Source organism: Suricata suricatta, chromosome 15 (assembly GCF_006229205.1).
Source record: "Suricata suricatta isolate VVHF042 chromosome 15, meerkat_22Aug2017_6uvM2_HiC, whole genome shotgun sequence".
Classification (NCBI taxonomy): Eukaryota; Metazoa; Chordata; class Mammalia; order Carnivora; family Herpestidae; genus Suricata; species Suricata suricatta.
In genome coordinates, this window is record NC_043714.1 from 64777249 (window position 1) to 64795899 (window position 18651).

Consider the following 18651-nt stretch of genomic DNA (forward strand, 5'->3'; position numbering starts at 1 on the left):
CCATCGGGCGAAGCCCCCAGGCATGGATCGCTAAACACCCAAGCTGCACAGCTCACACGCACTAGGGAGTCAGCAGGATCACTTGGGGCAGAGAAGTGCAGAAAAAGGGACACTCCGGGGAATAGGGGAGCAGAACGTCCAAGGCCCATGGCCTCTCTTGTAAATCTGGTGCATAATAACATAAAAAAGATTGAGGGTTGAAAGAGCTTATATCCGTAAGCATTTATACATTGACACGAAGCCTGGGACAGGTGGTGCGCGCATGCGCACATGCATTGCTGTACTCCGGAGCCGGAAGTGATCAGGAACTGTCAGGAATGCGAGGTTTCAGCGAGTGGGCAACTGTCCTGCATGTTTTCCTCAAAGCTTTACAAAATTCCTCTCAAGAAGGAAACCAGTGTACCCACCATGATTTAACTCTTAGCATTTTTTTGAAGTGTGGGGCAGTATCCATAAATAAATGAAAACTTGCCAAGGTTACAGACAGACCTATCTGTTGGAAATGCTAATGTTAAGAATGTTTTTCAAAAACAGAAACAGTCCTCCTTTAGGTATTAAACTGAGAATACAAAACATAAGGTAGCCTTTTCTTGATGCCTCAAGATGAGCCTTTTGCTGTGGGTGATCTTTTCTCAGGGCTCCCAGGAGCCATTCCTAAATCTACACTGAATGTCTGAGAGGGACATTTCATCTCGGGTACATGAAACCACCAGGCGGTGGTCTGGCACTTTGCTTCTTGCCAGCTTGTTACACCAACGCCCGTTCCCACAGCTCTGTTAGCTGTAGAAGTGTGACTTCCGGAGAAGTGGGGATTCCAGATGTTTCCTTCACTTCCCCTACAGGACCTGGATATACACTGGGCTGAACCTAGACTATAAGACACACCATTAGTTACTGCCAGTAAAAAAACAAACAAAAAAAAACGGTTCTAGGAAAAAATGCCCTAAATACCAAGGATGCAAAGATGCAGGACAAAGATGCTTCATCAACGATCAAACAGCATTAGTTATAAAACATAACACCATTCAGAGAAGCAAGCAGTTAGCTAGGGGGGGGTGGGGGAGGGGTCCAGACTAGGACAGCGCTCTCTTAGGATGGAGTCAGCTGGAGTGGATCTCGGATCACAGTGCTACTCTGCATTGGTTGCTATGGTCAAAAATGTATTTGTAGGTGGGAAGGGTGTTACAACAAAATTCCTCACGTCGGAGGATGGGCTAATTAAGGAGGGTGCTTGTTGGGATGTATGGGTGTCATGTGTGTAAATGATGAATCACTAAATTCTATTCCTGAAATTGTTATTTTAAAAAAAAGAATACCCAATTAATATTTTTGACATTATAATGTCCACTTTCTAACATTATCGGAATGGAAAATTTCTCTCTCTTTTTCAATTTTTAAGATTATGGTTCAGTCTTTAAATAAATTCTTTCTACAAAGCCAAAAAAATTTTTTCCCACTGACTGATAAAATGTGGGTTCTGGAACGTGGAAAAGTGGGCACTTAGCATCACAGATATGCACGTCAGCTCACCGCATGGACACATTCCAGACTTCCAGATCAAAGTACTTCCTTTTTTTAGTGCTCAGAGCCGTTCTGGGAATGTTAGGTCCACTTCTTGTCCATCTACGGGAATGAATGCAGAGAAGCCTTCTTATCAGGAGCTTCTATCAGGAGAGTCTCTCCTTCCTTCCTCTTTGCTGCCTTTGACTTGGGCTTCTGACTCTTCTGAATAAAAGATATCACGCCTCCTCCATGGGTCCTGCTATTGAAAAAGATGTTTTAAAATTTTTGCTTGCATGATTTGCCTCCTGTTAGACCTATTAGTGCAAACATATGGTATCTTTCCTTCTCTGCCTGACTTATTTCACTTAGCATGACACCCTTGAGGTCCATCCCCTTTGCTTCAAATGGCCAGATTTCATTCTTTCTCATTGCCATGTAGTACTCCATTGTATATATAAACCACATCTTCTTGATCCATTCATCAGGTGATGGACATTTAGGCTCTTTTCATGATTTGGCTATTGTTGAAAGTGCCACTATGAACATTGGGGTACATGTGCTCCTATGTATCAGCACTTCTATATCCCTGCTGGGTCATAGGGGAAGTTCTACTAATAGTTTTTTGAGGAACCTCCACATTGTTTTCCAGAGCACCTCACCAGTTTACAATCATGAGAGAGACTCTTGAATACAGAAAATGAACTAAGGGCTGAAGGAGAAGGGGGAGGGGAGGGAAGGGAGTGGTGGTAACGGAGGAGGGCACTTGTGGGGAAGAGCACTGGGTATTATATGGAAACCAATTGGACAATAAACCAAATTTAAAAAAAAAACAAGACTTTTCTTGCATGGGTGGCTCAGTCACCAAGTGTCTGACTCTTGATCTCAGCTCAGGTCATGATCTCACTGTTTGAGACTTTGAGCTCCGCACCAGGCTCTGTGCTGATAGCACAGCCTGCTTGGGATTCTGCCTCTCCTTTCTGCCCCTGCCTGCTTGTGCTTTCTCTCGATCTCTCAAATTAAATGAATAAACTTAAAAAAATTGTGCTTGAACCAGTAAGCTTTACAGTAATGAATCCTGAAAACAGTAGATGCTTATTACACAGTAGGTGCTCACGGGTTAAATGCTCAGCAGACACACAACCAAGTCAGAGGTGGAGTCTTGAGCTTTTAGGGGAGTTACTTAGCTTCTCTCAGTTTTCCTCTCCTCATATCAGGAGGCCGAATGAGAGACGAGCATAAATTGTCAGACAGGGTACCTGGCACATAGTAAGACCTCCGTTAATGAAAGCCAAGAAACATTCACTTTTGCATCAGATTCGCTGAAACTTATGGGCATCAAGAGGAAGAGAACAGACCCTGCTCTGGAGAAGCTCAGGGCAGGCCCAGTATGGGAGGTCAGTGTAGAAACCACCAATGATACTCTGGAGCAACGGGGCTTCACAAGAGGGGCCAGCATGGTCTGCAGTGGCCCTGCCGCATCAAGGCAGGCAATGCTGGAGTTGAACGGGCATTTGCCAGACACGTGGGGAAAAAGAAGCGCAGGCAGACTATGAATCATGAAACTGGGGTGGGGGCTGAGCAAATAGTGCTGTTTCTGAGGGCAAGAGGCAGGGGAGGAGGTGAGACAAACAAATGGACAGGGAGCCTGACACAAAGGTTTTGTGCGTGGGCATAAGGACTTTCCTGTTTCCCCATGGGAAGTTGGGGGACAGTAGGAATTATTCACATAGAGCGATGTCTTCACTTCCACTGTGATGTGGCCGGTGGGCTGCTTACTGTGTGTGCATGTGCTGGTGGTCTGGGGGAAGGCCGGGTAAAAAGGTAATTTCATTAGTGCTCCCCCAGCTCTGAGCCCATAGACACATTCCACTATTCACAACTCATTTATTGAAATGAGTTTAGAAATTCTCACTGACTCTGGAGTTGAACATCTAAGTAAGAAGTCCAGATTTAGAAAACCAGACATCTTTTTTCTTTGCCATCATTTTGCTCCATCCTGACCCTTAAATCATCCTCTGCCATCCCCCACACTAGCCTGGGGCTAACACATAAAACCCACAGACAGCAACCTCAGCTTGGAATAGCTGTCCATCTGTTTACTCTCCCCCTTAGTAACAGCTGCCACTCAGTCATCTGGAAAAAGCAGTAGAATGCCTACCACATACCTACCCTGGAGTGTAAAGTGGGAATAAAAGGCTGAGTAATACAGTGCCTACCCTCAAGGAATGTTTAGACTGATAGAGAACCTATAGATGGGATGCATTTCTCCTGTGTGTTGCTCCCAACAATGCTATGAGATGCAGGTATCATTATCCCCCTTCCAGAGATTAGGAAATGGGTCACTTGTCCAAGCACACAAATAGAATTTTTTTTTTGTTCTCAACATCTTTTCTCTTATTCTTTAATCAGCAGCTTGTCAGGAGAGGAAACTCTTTCCCATTCCTGATATCGCCTTCCTGTGTAGGGAACTCAATGAGCCAAACAAGACCAACCCCTCTATTCCTTCTAGACACAGAGGAGTGACTTGGAGGGACTAGCAATTTGGAGGAATAGACTGCATACCCTGTCCTTTTCTTTCCCTTCCTCCTGAGACCTGACCTAGTCTCAAAGCATACCTGCTCTCCTCCTCCATGGTCTTTATTGCCCACACATCACCACCAAAGGCATGCCACCACAGGGCTAAGTAACATGTCCATGGCTACCTATAGGTTTGAACCCACATAGGTTCACCCCAGAGTCGCTTATCTTTGACCACTCCATTGGTTTGTGAGGGCTGTCATAACAAAACACCAAAGACTGTTTGGATTAAACAATAGAAATATATTTCCTCCCAGTCTGGAAGCTATAAGTCTGAGATCAAGATGTCAGCAGGGTTGGTTTCTTCTAAGGCCACTTTCCTTGGCTTGTAGATGACCATCTTCTCCCTGTGTCCTCACGTGGTCATCTGTCTCTGTGTTTGTGTCCTAATCTCCTCTTCTTATAAGGACGTCACTGATATTGGATTCAGGCCCATCTGAATGACCTCATTTTACCTTAACCATCTTTTTAAAGACCTTACCTTTTAATACCTTCACATTCTGAAGTAATGGGGATTAGAACTTCCACACATGAATTTTGTGAAAACACAATTCAGCCCCTACACATCCAGTAGGTAGACTGTCTCTTTCTTGGCTAGACAAGATTGATACAAAAATAATGGGAATGTGAAGGAAGAAGCTATGTAAGCTCTCAGGAATGGATAAACAAATCAATGTGGGAGTTGAAAGGAGGAAGGAATTACCTCAAGCTCCTGGAATGGGGCAGGGCTGTGAAGAAGCTAAAGGAATGTCCATCAGGGTTCTTGGCCATGGGCAACAGAGACCAACTCTGGCTTCCATAAGCAGATTAATTAATATATACATATACATATTACATATGTGTATATGTGTATATATACATACATATACATATATATGTAATATAGAGATGCAATAAAGAGAGAGAGAGAGAAGAATAAAAGATTCACAGAATTCAAGAAAAGAATGAAGAAGCTGGTGTGAGAAAAGCATAAAAAATAAAATAAAATAAAATAAAATAAAATAAAATAAAATAAAACAGAAACATTCCAAGGGATCTGGGTAGCAGAGACCCATGGAGAGCCTCTTCCAAATGTCCATTCCAAAATGAATTTACTCTAGTCACTTCTTTGAGACTCAGATTCCCAAGATGGAATACAATGAAGTTGGCCTGAGGCATGCGTCTACTCCTTCAGAGTTCAGGATGCCTGCCTCAGGTAGAGGTGGGTGGGTAGTATTCTGGAGACGGACCCAGGGGCTGTCACCAGGGGCAGGGGAGAAAATGCTGAATAGGCAGAAACAGCACCACAATGGAATGCCTCACTGTCTTCTTATAGTTAGGGAAACTGAGTCTTTGCTTTTGGTGCCACTGGTAATTTATGAGATCTGAGATTTATAGGAAGTTCTGCTAATTCTAAATGATGTGTTCTTTCTAGCTATCCCATAGTGCATCGGGTTGCCCAATTCCAGGGTCAATAAATGAATATATGAGTAAATACATAAATAAATAAGTAAGCAAACAGGTACATGACAAAGCAAGAATTCTGGAATTTTAATCCACTGATAAATATAAACTCCGTCTTCACTACTAAATTGAAATGAAGACTGAGGAATGCTTAACAAGAGAGGCTTTTTGTTTGGTTATCATTAATATTCAAGAGATGATCTGAATCCACACAATCTACCTTTTGCAAGAGGAGAACAAGTTCTTGTTTTCTCTTCTATCAATTCATCTGGGCCATGAAAAGCTAAGGAATCTTTGTACACAGCTCAACTCTTGCAGGTGACCTCTGCTTTCCTGCCAGTTGGATTACTAAGCCTACCAGGCAGGGATCATGTCCAACTCTGTGTTCGTGATAGCACTTGATATACTGGTGGATTTCAGAAAGCATACGTTAACATTAACATGTAGATAGGTTTGTCATGTATATGTGAGCGGTAAGGCTGAGGTACCATATCTGGGGAAAGATCATTGAGATGGGGTGGGGTGGGGGAAGAGCAGATCCTGCATCAATCAATTTATTGAGTACTTACCGAGCCCCCAGTTATGTGTCCAGTGCTATGCGGCCCCCTCAAAAGAGTGGTGAAAGAGTAAGCCAACAGCAGATTCTCAGGAATGTTTTCTCTTTCTAGTTTACAGGTTTTATAACAAAAACTTGACCTCTGGAATGAGTTAAAAGGCCAACTCACAAGGGTATGTCATTGTCATGGTATTCTTCTGCCAAACCATCGCACAAATTATGAGGAAAACATCAGACAAACTCAGACATTCTATAGGATACCTGGTCAGTACTCCCCAAGGAGACTGTCAAGGTCATGAAAAACAAGGAAAGACTGAGAAGCTGCAAGAAACCAGAGGAAGATGAGGGGACATAACAGCTAAATGCAATGTGGCACCAGAATTGGATGCTGAAATGGAGAACATGACTAGATTGAATAGTGCACTCATCCCCTCCAAAGTTTATGTTTGTTTACCTGTTACCTGAGAATTGGACCTGATTTGGGAATAGGTTTTATACAGATGTAATCAGGTTAAGAGGAAATCATACTTGATTAGGATGGCCATTAAGCCAGTATGACTGGTGTCTTTATGAAAGGAGGAAAAGTTGTACACAGAGACACAGACAGAAGGGGAGAAGGCCGTGTGAAAGCAGAGGCAGAGACTGAAGTGAAATGTGTACGAGCCAAGTGTCTTAGTCCATGTGGGCTGCTGTAACAAAATACAACAGATGAGGTGGCTTTTAAGCAAAAGAAATTTATTTTTCACAGTTCTGGAGGCTGGAAGTCAAGATCAGGGTGCCCGCACTGGCAGATGAGGGCCTCCTTCTGGGTCACAGACTTTTTTTTGTTTTGTTTTTTAATTTAAATCCAAGTTCATTAACATAGAGTGTAATAATGATTTCAGGAGTCGAATTTAGTGATTCATCGCTTACATTTAAAGCCCAATGCTCATCCCAACAAGTCCCCTCCTTAATTGGGTCACAGTCTTCTTGCCATAGTGTCACATGACAGGAGAGGCAGAAGTCTCATGGAGTTCTTTGAGAAGCACATTCCTTTCCTAGGGCTCCACTTCCTAACACAATCACATTGTGCATTAAGATTTCGACTTGTCCATTTAGTGGAGGTACAAACATTCAGACCACAGCACCAGGGAGCTCAGGATTGCCAGCAACCATCAGATGCTCGAAGAGAAAGAGAAGGTTTCCTCTCTAAAGTCCTTAGAGAGCACCATACTTTAGACACATTGATTCTGAACTTCTAGTTTCCAGAACTGTGAGAGAATAAATTTCTATTGTGTAAGCCACTTAGTTCATACGTTATGGTAGCCCTAGAAAATTAATAAGAACCTTATTGGAAAAGATAATGGTGGAATTAAGATAAAGGCTAAATTTTAGTTTAATAATAAAGTCCTGATATTGGCTTCTTAATTTGGCAAATACACCACTATGATATATTGATGATAAGATATATGCCAGAATGCTCTGTACTATTTTTGCATATTTTCCATAAATATATAATTATTCCAAAATAGAAAGTTTAGTTTGGGGAATAAAGCCAACTCATAGGCTGTTTGATCTTTGGGTTGTCAAATCCCTAAGCTTGGGTCTCCTCACCAATAAAATGAAGATAAGCACAGCCCTATTGAGGGTTGTGCTTAAAATGTGATAATGCAAGGCACCTGGGTGGCTCAGTCGGTTGAGTGTCTGACTCTCAGTTTTGGCTCATGTCATGATCCCAGAGTCATGAGATGAAGCCCCACATCAAGCTCTGTGCTGAGCCTGGAGCCTGCCTAGGATACTTTCTGTCTCACTCTGCACCTCTCCCCTGTTTGTGTGCTCTCTGTCTCTCTAAAATTAAAGAAATAATAATAAATAAAACATGATAATGCATATAAAGTGTAGCAAGTCACATTATTTCTCATTATGAACCTGTCACTTGGTTGATTTGCCAGGCCTTCCAAATGCATGTCACAGAGAATTTGCCCAGCTCATGCCCTCCTCCATACCATTATTTAAAATCTTAAAGAAAAGGAAAAGGGTGCCAGGGTGGCTCAGTCAGTTAACTCTCTGACTTTGGTTCAAGTCATGATCTCAAAGTTCATGAGTTCGAGCCAAGTGTTGGGCTCCGTGCCTCAGGCATCTGTTGAATTCAGAGGCAGTATCCCCAACGAACAGGGTTTCTTTTTGTCTATGAATCCAACTAACTCATGTGTCAAAACCTCAGCACCCTATGAATCAACATCCCCCACATATCCACTTGTTGAATACTCTTACTAAAAAGTAAATGAGGTTAGTCTAGGAAAGATATGTTTTCCTTATCTTTTATGGGTGACCATGTAACATCACAGTTCGGGGGAGTCATATTTATGGGGTTCAAACGTTAGCTTGTACCATTTACTAGCGGTGTGTCATTGGGCAAGTTGGTTACTCTTAGATTCAGTTCACCCATCTGTAACATGAGGACAAAAATACCTTCCTCATAGATTTGCTACAAAGTTTACAGTAAATAATACGTGTAAAGCACTAACCTGGAATTCTTTACACACGATAAACATCGGCACTTATTAGTGTGTGTATATACCTCTGTGTATGTGCATTTTCATTGCCTGGTGCAGTGACTGACATATTAGAAACACGAACATTGTATGTTTCAAGAAAAAAATCCTATGTAAGTGAAGACACTACAGATTGAAGAGAGACTGTGACTTGACTAATGTCACTGCAAGTGAATGATAGCAGCACCAATAGACCACAGGACATGTGACTCCAAGGGCATTTCCTCTGTAAAGATCTCAGGAATAATCTGATTGCTTTTATTCTGCAGATATGGAATCTGAATTCAATCCCAGGGCCTTGTCTGGGGCCCCACAGTTTACTCGTGGTAAATATTACACCTCTATCTCATGTGTTTCAACTCCTGTGTAGGCGTTTTTTCTCCCTCTTCTGAAATTCTCAATAGCTCCTAGCAAAATCTGTGCGTAGGGCATCCAGTCTGCACTCAAAGAGCTGACTGTTGATATGGAGTGTCTCAGAAATCCAGAGCAGCTCTGAGAGTTACCAGACCTCTGAGCAAGGGCATGAAGGATGAAGACGGCAAAGCCCGGGCAGCTTTGATTAAAACATTGCTCTTTGCTGAAAGACCTGTGGCTGTATCACAGTGTGAATACTGGGAAAGGCACGGCATTCCCGGAGGCTCCAGCAGCCTGCATCGCTGCTCAGCAGTATTTTGGCAACTCAGAGAAGCACCAGGAATGTTCCAGCCCAGCTCTGTCTGAATCACTCATGCTGTGGAATGTTGAGCAAATCATTTCTTTAGCTGTATTGTAGTTAATATTAGAAATAATGGTGCCAGAGAGTTTCAAAAATACTTCATGGTTTTCAAAAAGACGTTTTGGCTCTTAGCCATTATCTCACTTGTCTCTCTCGAGAACCTTCAGATTCTTACTGTTGTTACTAGATTACAGCCCCTATAATACAGATAAGAAGATAGTTTCAGTGAGATAGACTGGTATTGTTTTTATTGACAAATACGTATTGTCAACAATGAAAATAAAGAAAGGAGTAGCTGTATGTATTTACTGAGCATCTATCACTGTCCCAAACATTTTAAGAGTGTTTCTCATTGAATTTTCACAAGACTCGGTAAAGTTGTTGATAATTGCTACCTAGTTTTATTCTAAGCCACAGAGATATTATGCAATTTGCCGGCGGTCACACAGCTAGGAAGTGGAGGAGTCAGGACGTGAACCCAAGCAGTCTGGCTCTAGAGCCCATGTTCTTACTAGGAAGCTCTAATAAACACAACATCCTGTTAAACACTGAGCCCCCTTCTCCTTAAAGAGCTCTCAGGCTAGCTTGGGGAAGCTTACCTGTAAATTATATCATTAAAATCTAGGAAAATAAAAAGTATAAGGGGCACTTAATCAGAGCAATGGCAGAGGGTGACTACAAATCAATATGGCGGAGACTGGATTAAACCCCAAGTCTCTTGACTGCATAATCAATATTCATTCTTTTCTTCACTCAATAGACACTTAATATTAAGTGTTAGAGATTGGAAATAATAATGATAATAATGAAAAGACACTGTTCTTATCCTGAAAAACCAGTTACAGTCCAGAGAAAACACTTTCTAATCTTCTTCAAGCCCACAGGCTTTGTTCCAATATGAACACACCAACGGTCCTCCAGTCACCGGCTGAAGTGAGGAATCCGGCCCTCCAGGGCCCCTCCCACCTCCTCTATCCCCCACCCCCTTGAAGAGGGCCAATCCTCTCCAGTCCCATTAGCAGTGGTCCCCAGACTGATTGATTGATTTAAATTACAATCTTTTTTATTTTTACTTTATTTACTTAAATTCAAGTTAGTTAACATACAGTGTAGCACTGATTTCAAGAGCAGAACCCAGTGATTCATCTCTTATATATAACACCCAGTGCTCAACCCAAAAAGTGTCCCCCTCTTCGTTCCCATCACCCATTTGGCGCATCCCAGCACCCACCCCCACCTCCAGCAACCCTCAGTTTGTTCTCTGTATTTAAGAGTCTCTTATGGTTTGCTTCCTTCTCTGTTTTTGTCTTCTTTTTCCTTCCCTTTCCCGATGTTCATCTGTTTTGGTGGCCTAATTTTAATATAACCTCAAACTCAATCACTTCCACTAAATGTAAACTTAATTGGGACCCCCTAGACATCTCTTTTCAAGAGACTGGGTGTCAGCTTTGCCATAAGAGCTGTGCTCTCCTGGTGTAAGGTCTGCAGCCTGAGTCTCTGAGAGCTCCCGTAGTGCAGCAGTGCTCAGCACGTTGTTTAGTATCGGCTAGAGTTTGTGAGCCAGTCCGCACAGGAATGTTTATGAAAGATGGATGTAGTCAAACTTTCCACACCTACTTCCTCTGGGGCCAGAATTATCTCAGAATACATGTTCCCCAACATTTGGAGGATAGAACACATGAGATTACAATTAGAAAATGCTAACGATGGAGTTTTATTCTTAAAATAACTCCTAAAATTCAGCTATAAATTCCACTATCTAGCTCAGAGTGTGTGAGGTAGAACTATAAAATATGCCTGCTTCAACAACGTGACTTCCAAATACAGTTACAGTTCTTTCATGTTTCCAGGTAGTCACCAGAATACCCACGCTGCCTATTAGCAGAGAGGCCAAACCTTGAGCCTCCCTTAACAATTGCTGTAGAAGTCTGTCACCCTGTTCATGCCATCTAAAGGGGAAGGAAGGGGTGGGGGTTGATTCTGTTTCTAAACAGCAGAGAGAACACATATCCAATCTGTCAACTATCACTTCTTCTCGCTGCCACACTGCGCCACTATCACACTGGCCCTGCATTACTGGATGCTTGATGCATATCCACTGCTGCTAACATGACCTTGTTGGTCCAGGTCATTGACCATAGCACAGAGAATCCCCAGGTCGGACCACAAGTCTGGGCACTTGACCCCATAGCTTAACCAGGGTCCCTGGGTCCAGTTTCAGGCACTACTTTGCCAAACCCAGCTGCTCCTTATCCCTCTCCACTTGGGAGTGCTTACATAGGCCTGGGTCACCTACCCAGGCTACTTCTGTTGGAGACCTTTTTGATCTTCACCTTCATGGGGCTTCCGTTGGACCTCCCTGCTCCATCTTGGCCCATCTTCCTAGCTTCGCATTTTCCTGGCTTCTTTCTGTCCTTGGACAATTATTGCAAACTGGCCCTCCATTTCCCCCTCAGGGACCAGGTTTGCATACCAGGGGCCTCAGCGAAAGACACTTTTATCAAGGGTGTGCCCTCAAGTACCACTACCCCTCATGGATGCCTATTCATTCTGAAGTCTGTGCAATAGAGTCATCGAAGCCTCTGCTTTGAACAGAGATCTCCTTTAGGACTTTCGTCACTGTGTCTAGTTCAAGAAGAGTCTGGCATCCTTTTTTCCCTCTGGTGGCAGCATGTACACGTGTTGGAGGGCATGAGTGGGGTGGCAACTATTTGCTTTTCACCAGAACAGAGCAACATGCTTCATTCTCAGCAAAACCCAAGTGGCAGGGACTCCACTTTACACAAACTGGCAGGGGCAGGGAGGGAAAGCTGCGACAGAGGAGTGGTTGTGGATGGCCTTGCCCACTTTTTCTCCTCTGGCCTGGAAGTCAGGCAGTTAGGAGCACACCTCTTTGTGTGAGTAGCTGACCCGCAGTGGGTAACCCCAGGGAGGAGATGACAGAGAGCCAAAGAAAGGCTCCGGGATGGAATTTCTGTGCCAGCATAACTCACAGCTGGATCGAGCCAGTGGTCCTCAAATGTGAAGCCTTGACATTGCAAGCCTGGTTGCTGCTGTGAATTCAAAGTACAAATTCATGTAGGTCAAGTGCACTATTGTGCCGAGAGCCGATGGCCCTTGCCTGTGTCTGTTCCAGAGGCCCAGGCAGCTGCCTTCACCTGCTTGTCTTTTTCCAGGCTCCTCCTGGCCAGATAAATCAATTAAAAGCATCAATTGTGGAGGAACACAAACACAGCAGCAGGAGAGGGCCTGGAGGGCCAAGGTCTGTTCAGTTACTCTGAGTTTCTGGGTTTCTAAGCACGTTCCAAAAATATAACCCCCACCGCCATGGCAAACCTGCCTTTGATGAAACACAATGTACGATCTCAAATGTTGACACAGAACAGATGGGACTTTGATTTTTTTTTAATCTGTTCTCGATAGAAGAGAAATAGGCACAATGGATTTTTTTTTTCTTGATTTGGAGTTCGTTTTTTTCTTCCTCACATGCATACCTAACATGGAGAGTCCTTTGGTTCTCTCTCCTTGTTTGTCATTGATCCCTTTTATAACTGGGGCTCTCTGGTGGACTGGGACTCTTTTCTCATCCACTAGCCAGGATGAAGGCCACCGCCCCCTGGGTCCCTTCCATCTGGCTCAACAGAGACATTATGGGAGCTGCACATCCAGAGCGTCCTCAGACTTACAGACCGTGAGATAGTGGTTTGTCATTAATGACCTACAAAGTGAGGGCTGAACAGGGCACATGTTAGCCTCACCCACCCCAGATATTGCTACAATCCAAGCGAAACTGTGGGCATGTCATGAGAAACTGGCTTCAAGACAAGTCTCAACAGAGTGCAGTCCATAAGTCTGTCCTAAACATTCTTCCAGAGCCAGCCCTGGTGACAAATTGTCCTCTTCAAGCCCTCACAAGGGATGGCCAACAGAGATCCTTTGACATGATCTAGGCACGGAATGTTCTTTGGTGGGGGGGGGTGTCCATTCCCACATGATTTCATTCCCATAACAAGAGCTGTTACTGGGGCGGATGGCAGTAGACACTGCGAGACAGGTTAGGCCCCACTATATTAACTCCAAATTGTTTGATTAGATGATAACAGGTACAACTGGACAGCTGTGTATGGCACATTTCAAATGTCATTTGCTCTTGGGATTTAAGTTCATCTCACCCAAAAAGCATCCTTTGAGAAAGAAAAACATTGAAAGAGAGACAGAAGAACACAACACACAACTCCCACTTGGGGTATTTGCGGTTGTGGATGCTCTGCCCTATGCTGGGAGTGGCCTGGCGTCTCCGTTCGACGCTCCCAGGGTTGTTGGACTGATTCAAAGAAACAAAGGCATCCTGTGTGGGAGGAGGTGTGCAGGTCTTGCTGGCCTTCCCAAGCCCTGCTCACTGTCCCACCATCCTCAAGGGGCCACTAGGGTGGCAGGAGGGCCGGGAAGGTGTACTGGCTTTTGGAACTGGCAGAATTACAGCCTGGTAGAGTCCCATCTTCCCTTTGCCCTGGTTCCAGTCTCCCCAGCACAAATTAAATTGCCCTAACCATTTTCCTGAAAGAAAAATCTGGAAATGGGAATACCTCTCCAAAAACCATTTTTGCGGAGGAAAAAGCAAGATCATACAGAAATATTTTTTAACAACAGAACCCCAAATCACGATCTTAAAGAGATGTCTGCACCCTCATGTTCACTGCAGCATTATCCACAATAGCAAGGCACAGAAACAACCTACATGTCCACTGATGATGAAAAGATAAAGAAAATGGGATGTACATACTGTGGTATACATTGTTGAGTCATAGAGATGGAGATCCTGCCATTTGTGATGACATAGATGGACCTTCAGAGCATCACGCTTAGTGAAATAAATCATAGAATGACAAATACTGTATGATCTCTCTTATATGTAGCATCTGGAAAACAAAACAAAACAAACAAACAAACGAAACACACACACAAAAACCAAACTCAGAAACAGAGACCAGGTTGGAGATTGCCAGGTGGAGAGTGGGGGAAATAGGTAAAGGTGATGAAAACATACAAACTTCCAATTATAAGATAAATATGTTCTGCGGTCTAATGGAGAGCGTGTTGATTATAGATCCCAACAGTGCATTGTATATTTGAAAGTTCCTAAGATCTCAAAAAGTCTCATCACAAGAAAAAAATTTACTATGTTATAGTTCTCATCACAAAATGTTACAGTTTCTCATCATAAAAATATTAAAATTTCTCATCACAAGAAAAACATTGAACTACACCCCAATTGTTAGATATATGTTATGGATGTTAACCACATTTACTGCGGCAATCATTTTCCAATAGATCCATATAGCGCATCATTATTTTGTACACCTTAAGCTAATACAATTTGATATGTCAATTATGGCTCAATAAAACTGGACACAATTTTAGAGAGGGACAGAAGAGAGTATTTTTGTGAGCTAGCTCTAGAAAAATAAGTCTATTTCTACTTTTTAGATATTTCACACACAGTGGAAGCATGTCCTCTTGCTGACTCTACTTCCCAGGCTCGATACCATGGATATAAACAAGTGGACACTTGTGATTTTGTTTGCCGTGTGAGACAGGAAGCTGCATGGTAGTTAAAGATACTCAGAAAATGTTTTGGGTTTTTAAAAACTGTTTTAACTGTCATTATTTAGATAATGGGCATCGGCTGAGCAAGCAGCAGGAAGAGGAGAATGGTGACAGCAGTGATGACGACCGTGGAGTAAAGAAGAGAAAAACAAGATAGACAAATACCTATGTGGGTAACCTACCAATTATCTGATGAGTAAGTGTGAGTACAATGGGAGCACCAGGGAGTCAAAGCCCACCCTTACCGCTTGGGGTAGGTTGGCGAGTCACATTATTTCCCATCTCGCTTTCTTCATCTCCAACGTGGAGATGACGATTCTTCACAAACTACGAAAATCAAATGAGAAAACTATATGTGAAAGTATTCTGGAAAAGGGTCTCCAGACATCAGGAGGAAATTTTATTAACAATCAGGAAGATCTACATATGTCAGGCAGCATGTGCTCAAGTGTTAAAACATAATAACTACAATCTATCCATTAAAATACAGAAGGGGTGCCTGTTAAGCATCCAAATTCAGCTCAGGTCACCATCTCATGGTTTGTGAGTTTGAGCCCTGCATCGGGCTCTGTGCTGACAGCTCGGAGCCTGGAGCCTGCTTTGAATTCTGCATCTCCCTCTCTCTCTGTCCCTCCCTGCTCACACTCTATCTCTCTCTCAAAAATAAACATTAAAAATAATAAAATAAAATGAAATAAAATGCAGAATAAGTCGGAAATATATAATCTTTTGTTTTTGTTGCTAGGTAATGAAAGACCACAAACTTAGCTACTTAAAACAACACCCATTTATAATATTATGGTACTGGAGGTCCATAGTCCAGGAAGACTCACCTGGGTTCTTTGCTTGGAGTCTCACAAATTTGAAGTCAAAGGTGGCAACTGGATTAGGTCTTGTCTGGTAACTCTTAGGAAGAACACTCCAGAGCCTGTGCATGTGGTTGCCCAAATTCAATTTCCTTGGGTTGTAGGACTGAGGTCCCATTTTTCTTGCTGACTATCAGCAGAGTACCATGCTCAGCATCTTGAGGCTGCTCTTAGGACCTTGCCCTGCGGCCTCCTCCATCTCAACAACCTTCTATACATCATATTCTCTCCCTCTGACTTCCTGTTCTACAGCCAGTGAGAGCTGGGCATTGAATTCAAGAAGACTTCATTATTAGGCTCTGCTCCTGCTAGGATACTCTGTGGTAGGCTGTCCAGACTCCACAACCACTTTGCTACCATGTGACCAGGTGCTGCCCCAGCTGCTGGCTGGCTCTGGATCCTTTGCTCCATTTCTCTAAGTCCCAGTTCCCACACCTGTAAAATAGGGATAAATATAGAGTCAACCTCAAAGGGATAATTAATGTGAGGATTATTCATTTCACAGTTAGGCTTAACTGATAATCTCTTTGATATCTGCATATTAAGATAAGACATTTTTAGTATTATTATTAGTATTATTATCATTGGAAAAGAGTAGATTGGGGAAAACTTAATAGTAAGATTTTCATTCTACATTTTTTAAAGTAAATGTTTATTTATTTATTTTGAGAGAGAAAGAGAGAGTGGCTGAGAGAGAGAGGGAGAGAGAGAATCCCAAGCCGGCCCCATGCTGCCAGTACAGAGTTTGACATGGGGCTCAAACCCACAAACCATGAGATCATGACCTGAGCTGAAATCAAAAGTTGGAGGCTTAACCCATTGAGCCACCTAGGTGCCCTAATTTTGTTTCTCATTTGATCTTTTAGACACGATTTATAAAAGTTTCTTCAGGGATTTCTTCCACTGTGACGTACTTACCCTGGATAATACTGTCACCCCTCAGCACAGAGGATCGTACTCCAGGGGAGAAGGAGATTTGCATAGATCAAAGGAGAGTTCTGCCGGAGGCATCGAGTGGCACCGAACAAGAGCCAGCTCCGAGAGCCGTCTTGGAAAGAAGTTGAGAGCCTTACCATTTTGCCAAGGAATTTGACGGCACAGGGCATCATAACAAACTAGATTCTAGCTCAGCTAAAGAGTGAATGGCTCCTACCAAACAAAGCACAAAAATACTTCCATTCCCCATCCACGAAAATAACAAAGCCTCCACACTGTGCAAAACTTCCTCTTTGAAAGCTGGATTGACAGATATTGGATTGAAGAACGCAGCTTAATATCAAGAAACGACAGCCGGCAATGTAGCAGGGAAATACAACCCACCTCGCTGTGGATAAATCGATGTTCTGCTCTGAGCCATTACTGCATTAGTGGCTGGTTATTACTTAAAAATAAAAACTCGCAAATGTATTGGTGACACCTTCATCAGACTGTCTCTCTGGAGGATTCTTTTATGATTCTTCTGTTTTCTAAGTTGCACAAAACAATTTTCCATTAACCATATCTCAGCATATTCTGCTTACTAAACCAAATTATTTACATAATAGGTAATTTAATGCATGCGTGCACGCACGCACACACACACACATACAAATTAGCTAAATATATGTGTAAACAAATACCTTGCTAAACTTTGGATACATGTGGAAAATGCAAAATATTTAGATTGTGGTGGAGGGGGAATATGGGAGTAAAGTATATACATGTTACAAGTTCAAGAGAACCAAATATATTACTATTATCTAATATTTATAGCAGCACTTGGTATATTATTCTAAACACTGTATTTGTACTAATTCATTTCATCCTCATAGAAACTCTCAGATGTGAGTGTATTACTAGCATTATCTCCCACTTACAGACCTCTGAGGCAGGGAGGTCAGACAGCAGAGCTGGACGTTGAATTCAAGAAGACTTAATTATTAGACTCTGCTACTGGTAGGATACTCCGTGGTGGGCTGTCCAGACTTCACAACCACTTTGCTACCACCATGTGACCAGGTGCTGCTTCTGGCTGCTGATTGGCTTCCAAGTCTTTGCCCCATTTCTCTAAGCCCCAGTCCCCACACCTTAAAATAGGGATAAATATAGAGCTGACCTTCAAGGGATAATTAATGTGAGGATTATTCATTTCTCCATTCGAAAGATATTCAGTGGGCATCTGCTCTGTGCCAGGCACTGTCCCAAACAATGGGAGGAATGGACAAACTCCTGCCCTCAGAAAACTTATCTTCTAAAGGGAGGACTAGACAATAAACAAAAATGTAGCAGAACTGGACAGATTCTATAGCTTCTAAAGCACTGGAGAGTGGACCTCCTCACTGGGCTGATAGGTACAAACCTAACCCTTGGGGTGAAAAAGCCACTCACTAGGACATATAAACATATCATAGAGATAATGCTATCACATTATCTTGTTCAATACAGACTTAAAGTCAAGTTTGGGCCTCAGGATCCCATGTCTAGTGACTGATGGTGACTGTATTGTTCAGGTCCAGGGGACCCCCAAATCAGTGGTTATTCTAATGGAGACACTCAATAAATGATCATTTTCTAAGCTCCTTTGCAACTGAAGAATCTTCCTCTTCTCTCTAGGCTTTACATTATGGCTGGCTTTAGCACAATTGATCAAAGAAAAAGTGGGCAGAGGTAGCAACTTGACTTTTAGGTACCAACTGCATAAAAAGCTCTATCTAAAGACATCACTTCTGCTGTGAACATTGGGGTACATGTGCTCCTATGCATCAGCACTTCTGTATCCCTTGGGTAAATCCCTAGCAGGGCTATTGCTGGGTCATAAGGGAGTTCTATGGATAGTTTTTTGAGGAATCTCCACACTGTTTTCCAGAGTGG

General features: G+C 42.8%; 1 long non-coding RNA gene across 7 annotated transcripts in view; it reads right to left on the reverse strand.

Moving 5' to 3' along the window:
* Positions 1-1557: 1557 nt before the first annotated feature.
* Positions 1558-18651, reverse strand: part of LOC115279146 — a 61347-nt gene continuing 44253 nt past the window's right edge. For 4 of the 7 annotated variants that reach the window (XR_003903246.1, XR_003903241.1, XR_003903243.1 and 1 more), the window contains 4 exons: positions 15769-16236; positions 15181-15262; positions 14112-14247; positions 1558-1762 (listed from right to left, as the gene is read on the reverse strand). This is a non-coding gene — a long non-coding RNA (uncharacterized LOC115279146). Of the gene's footprint in view, positions 1763-8847; positions 9526-12748; positions 13061-14111; positions 14248-15180; positions 15263-15768; positions 16237-18651 lie in introns of those variants that run through there. The other 3 variants (XR_003903245.1, XR_003903242.1, XR_003903244.1) reach the window with 3 other exon arrangements.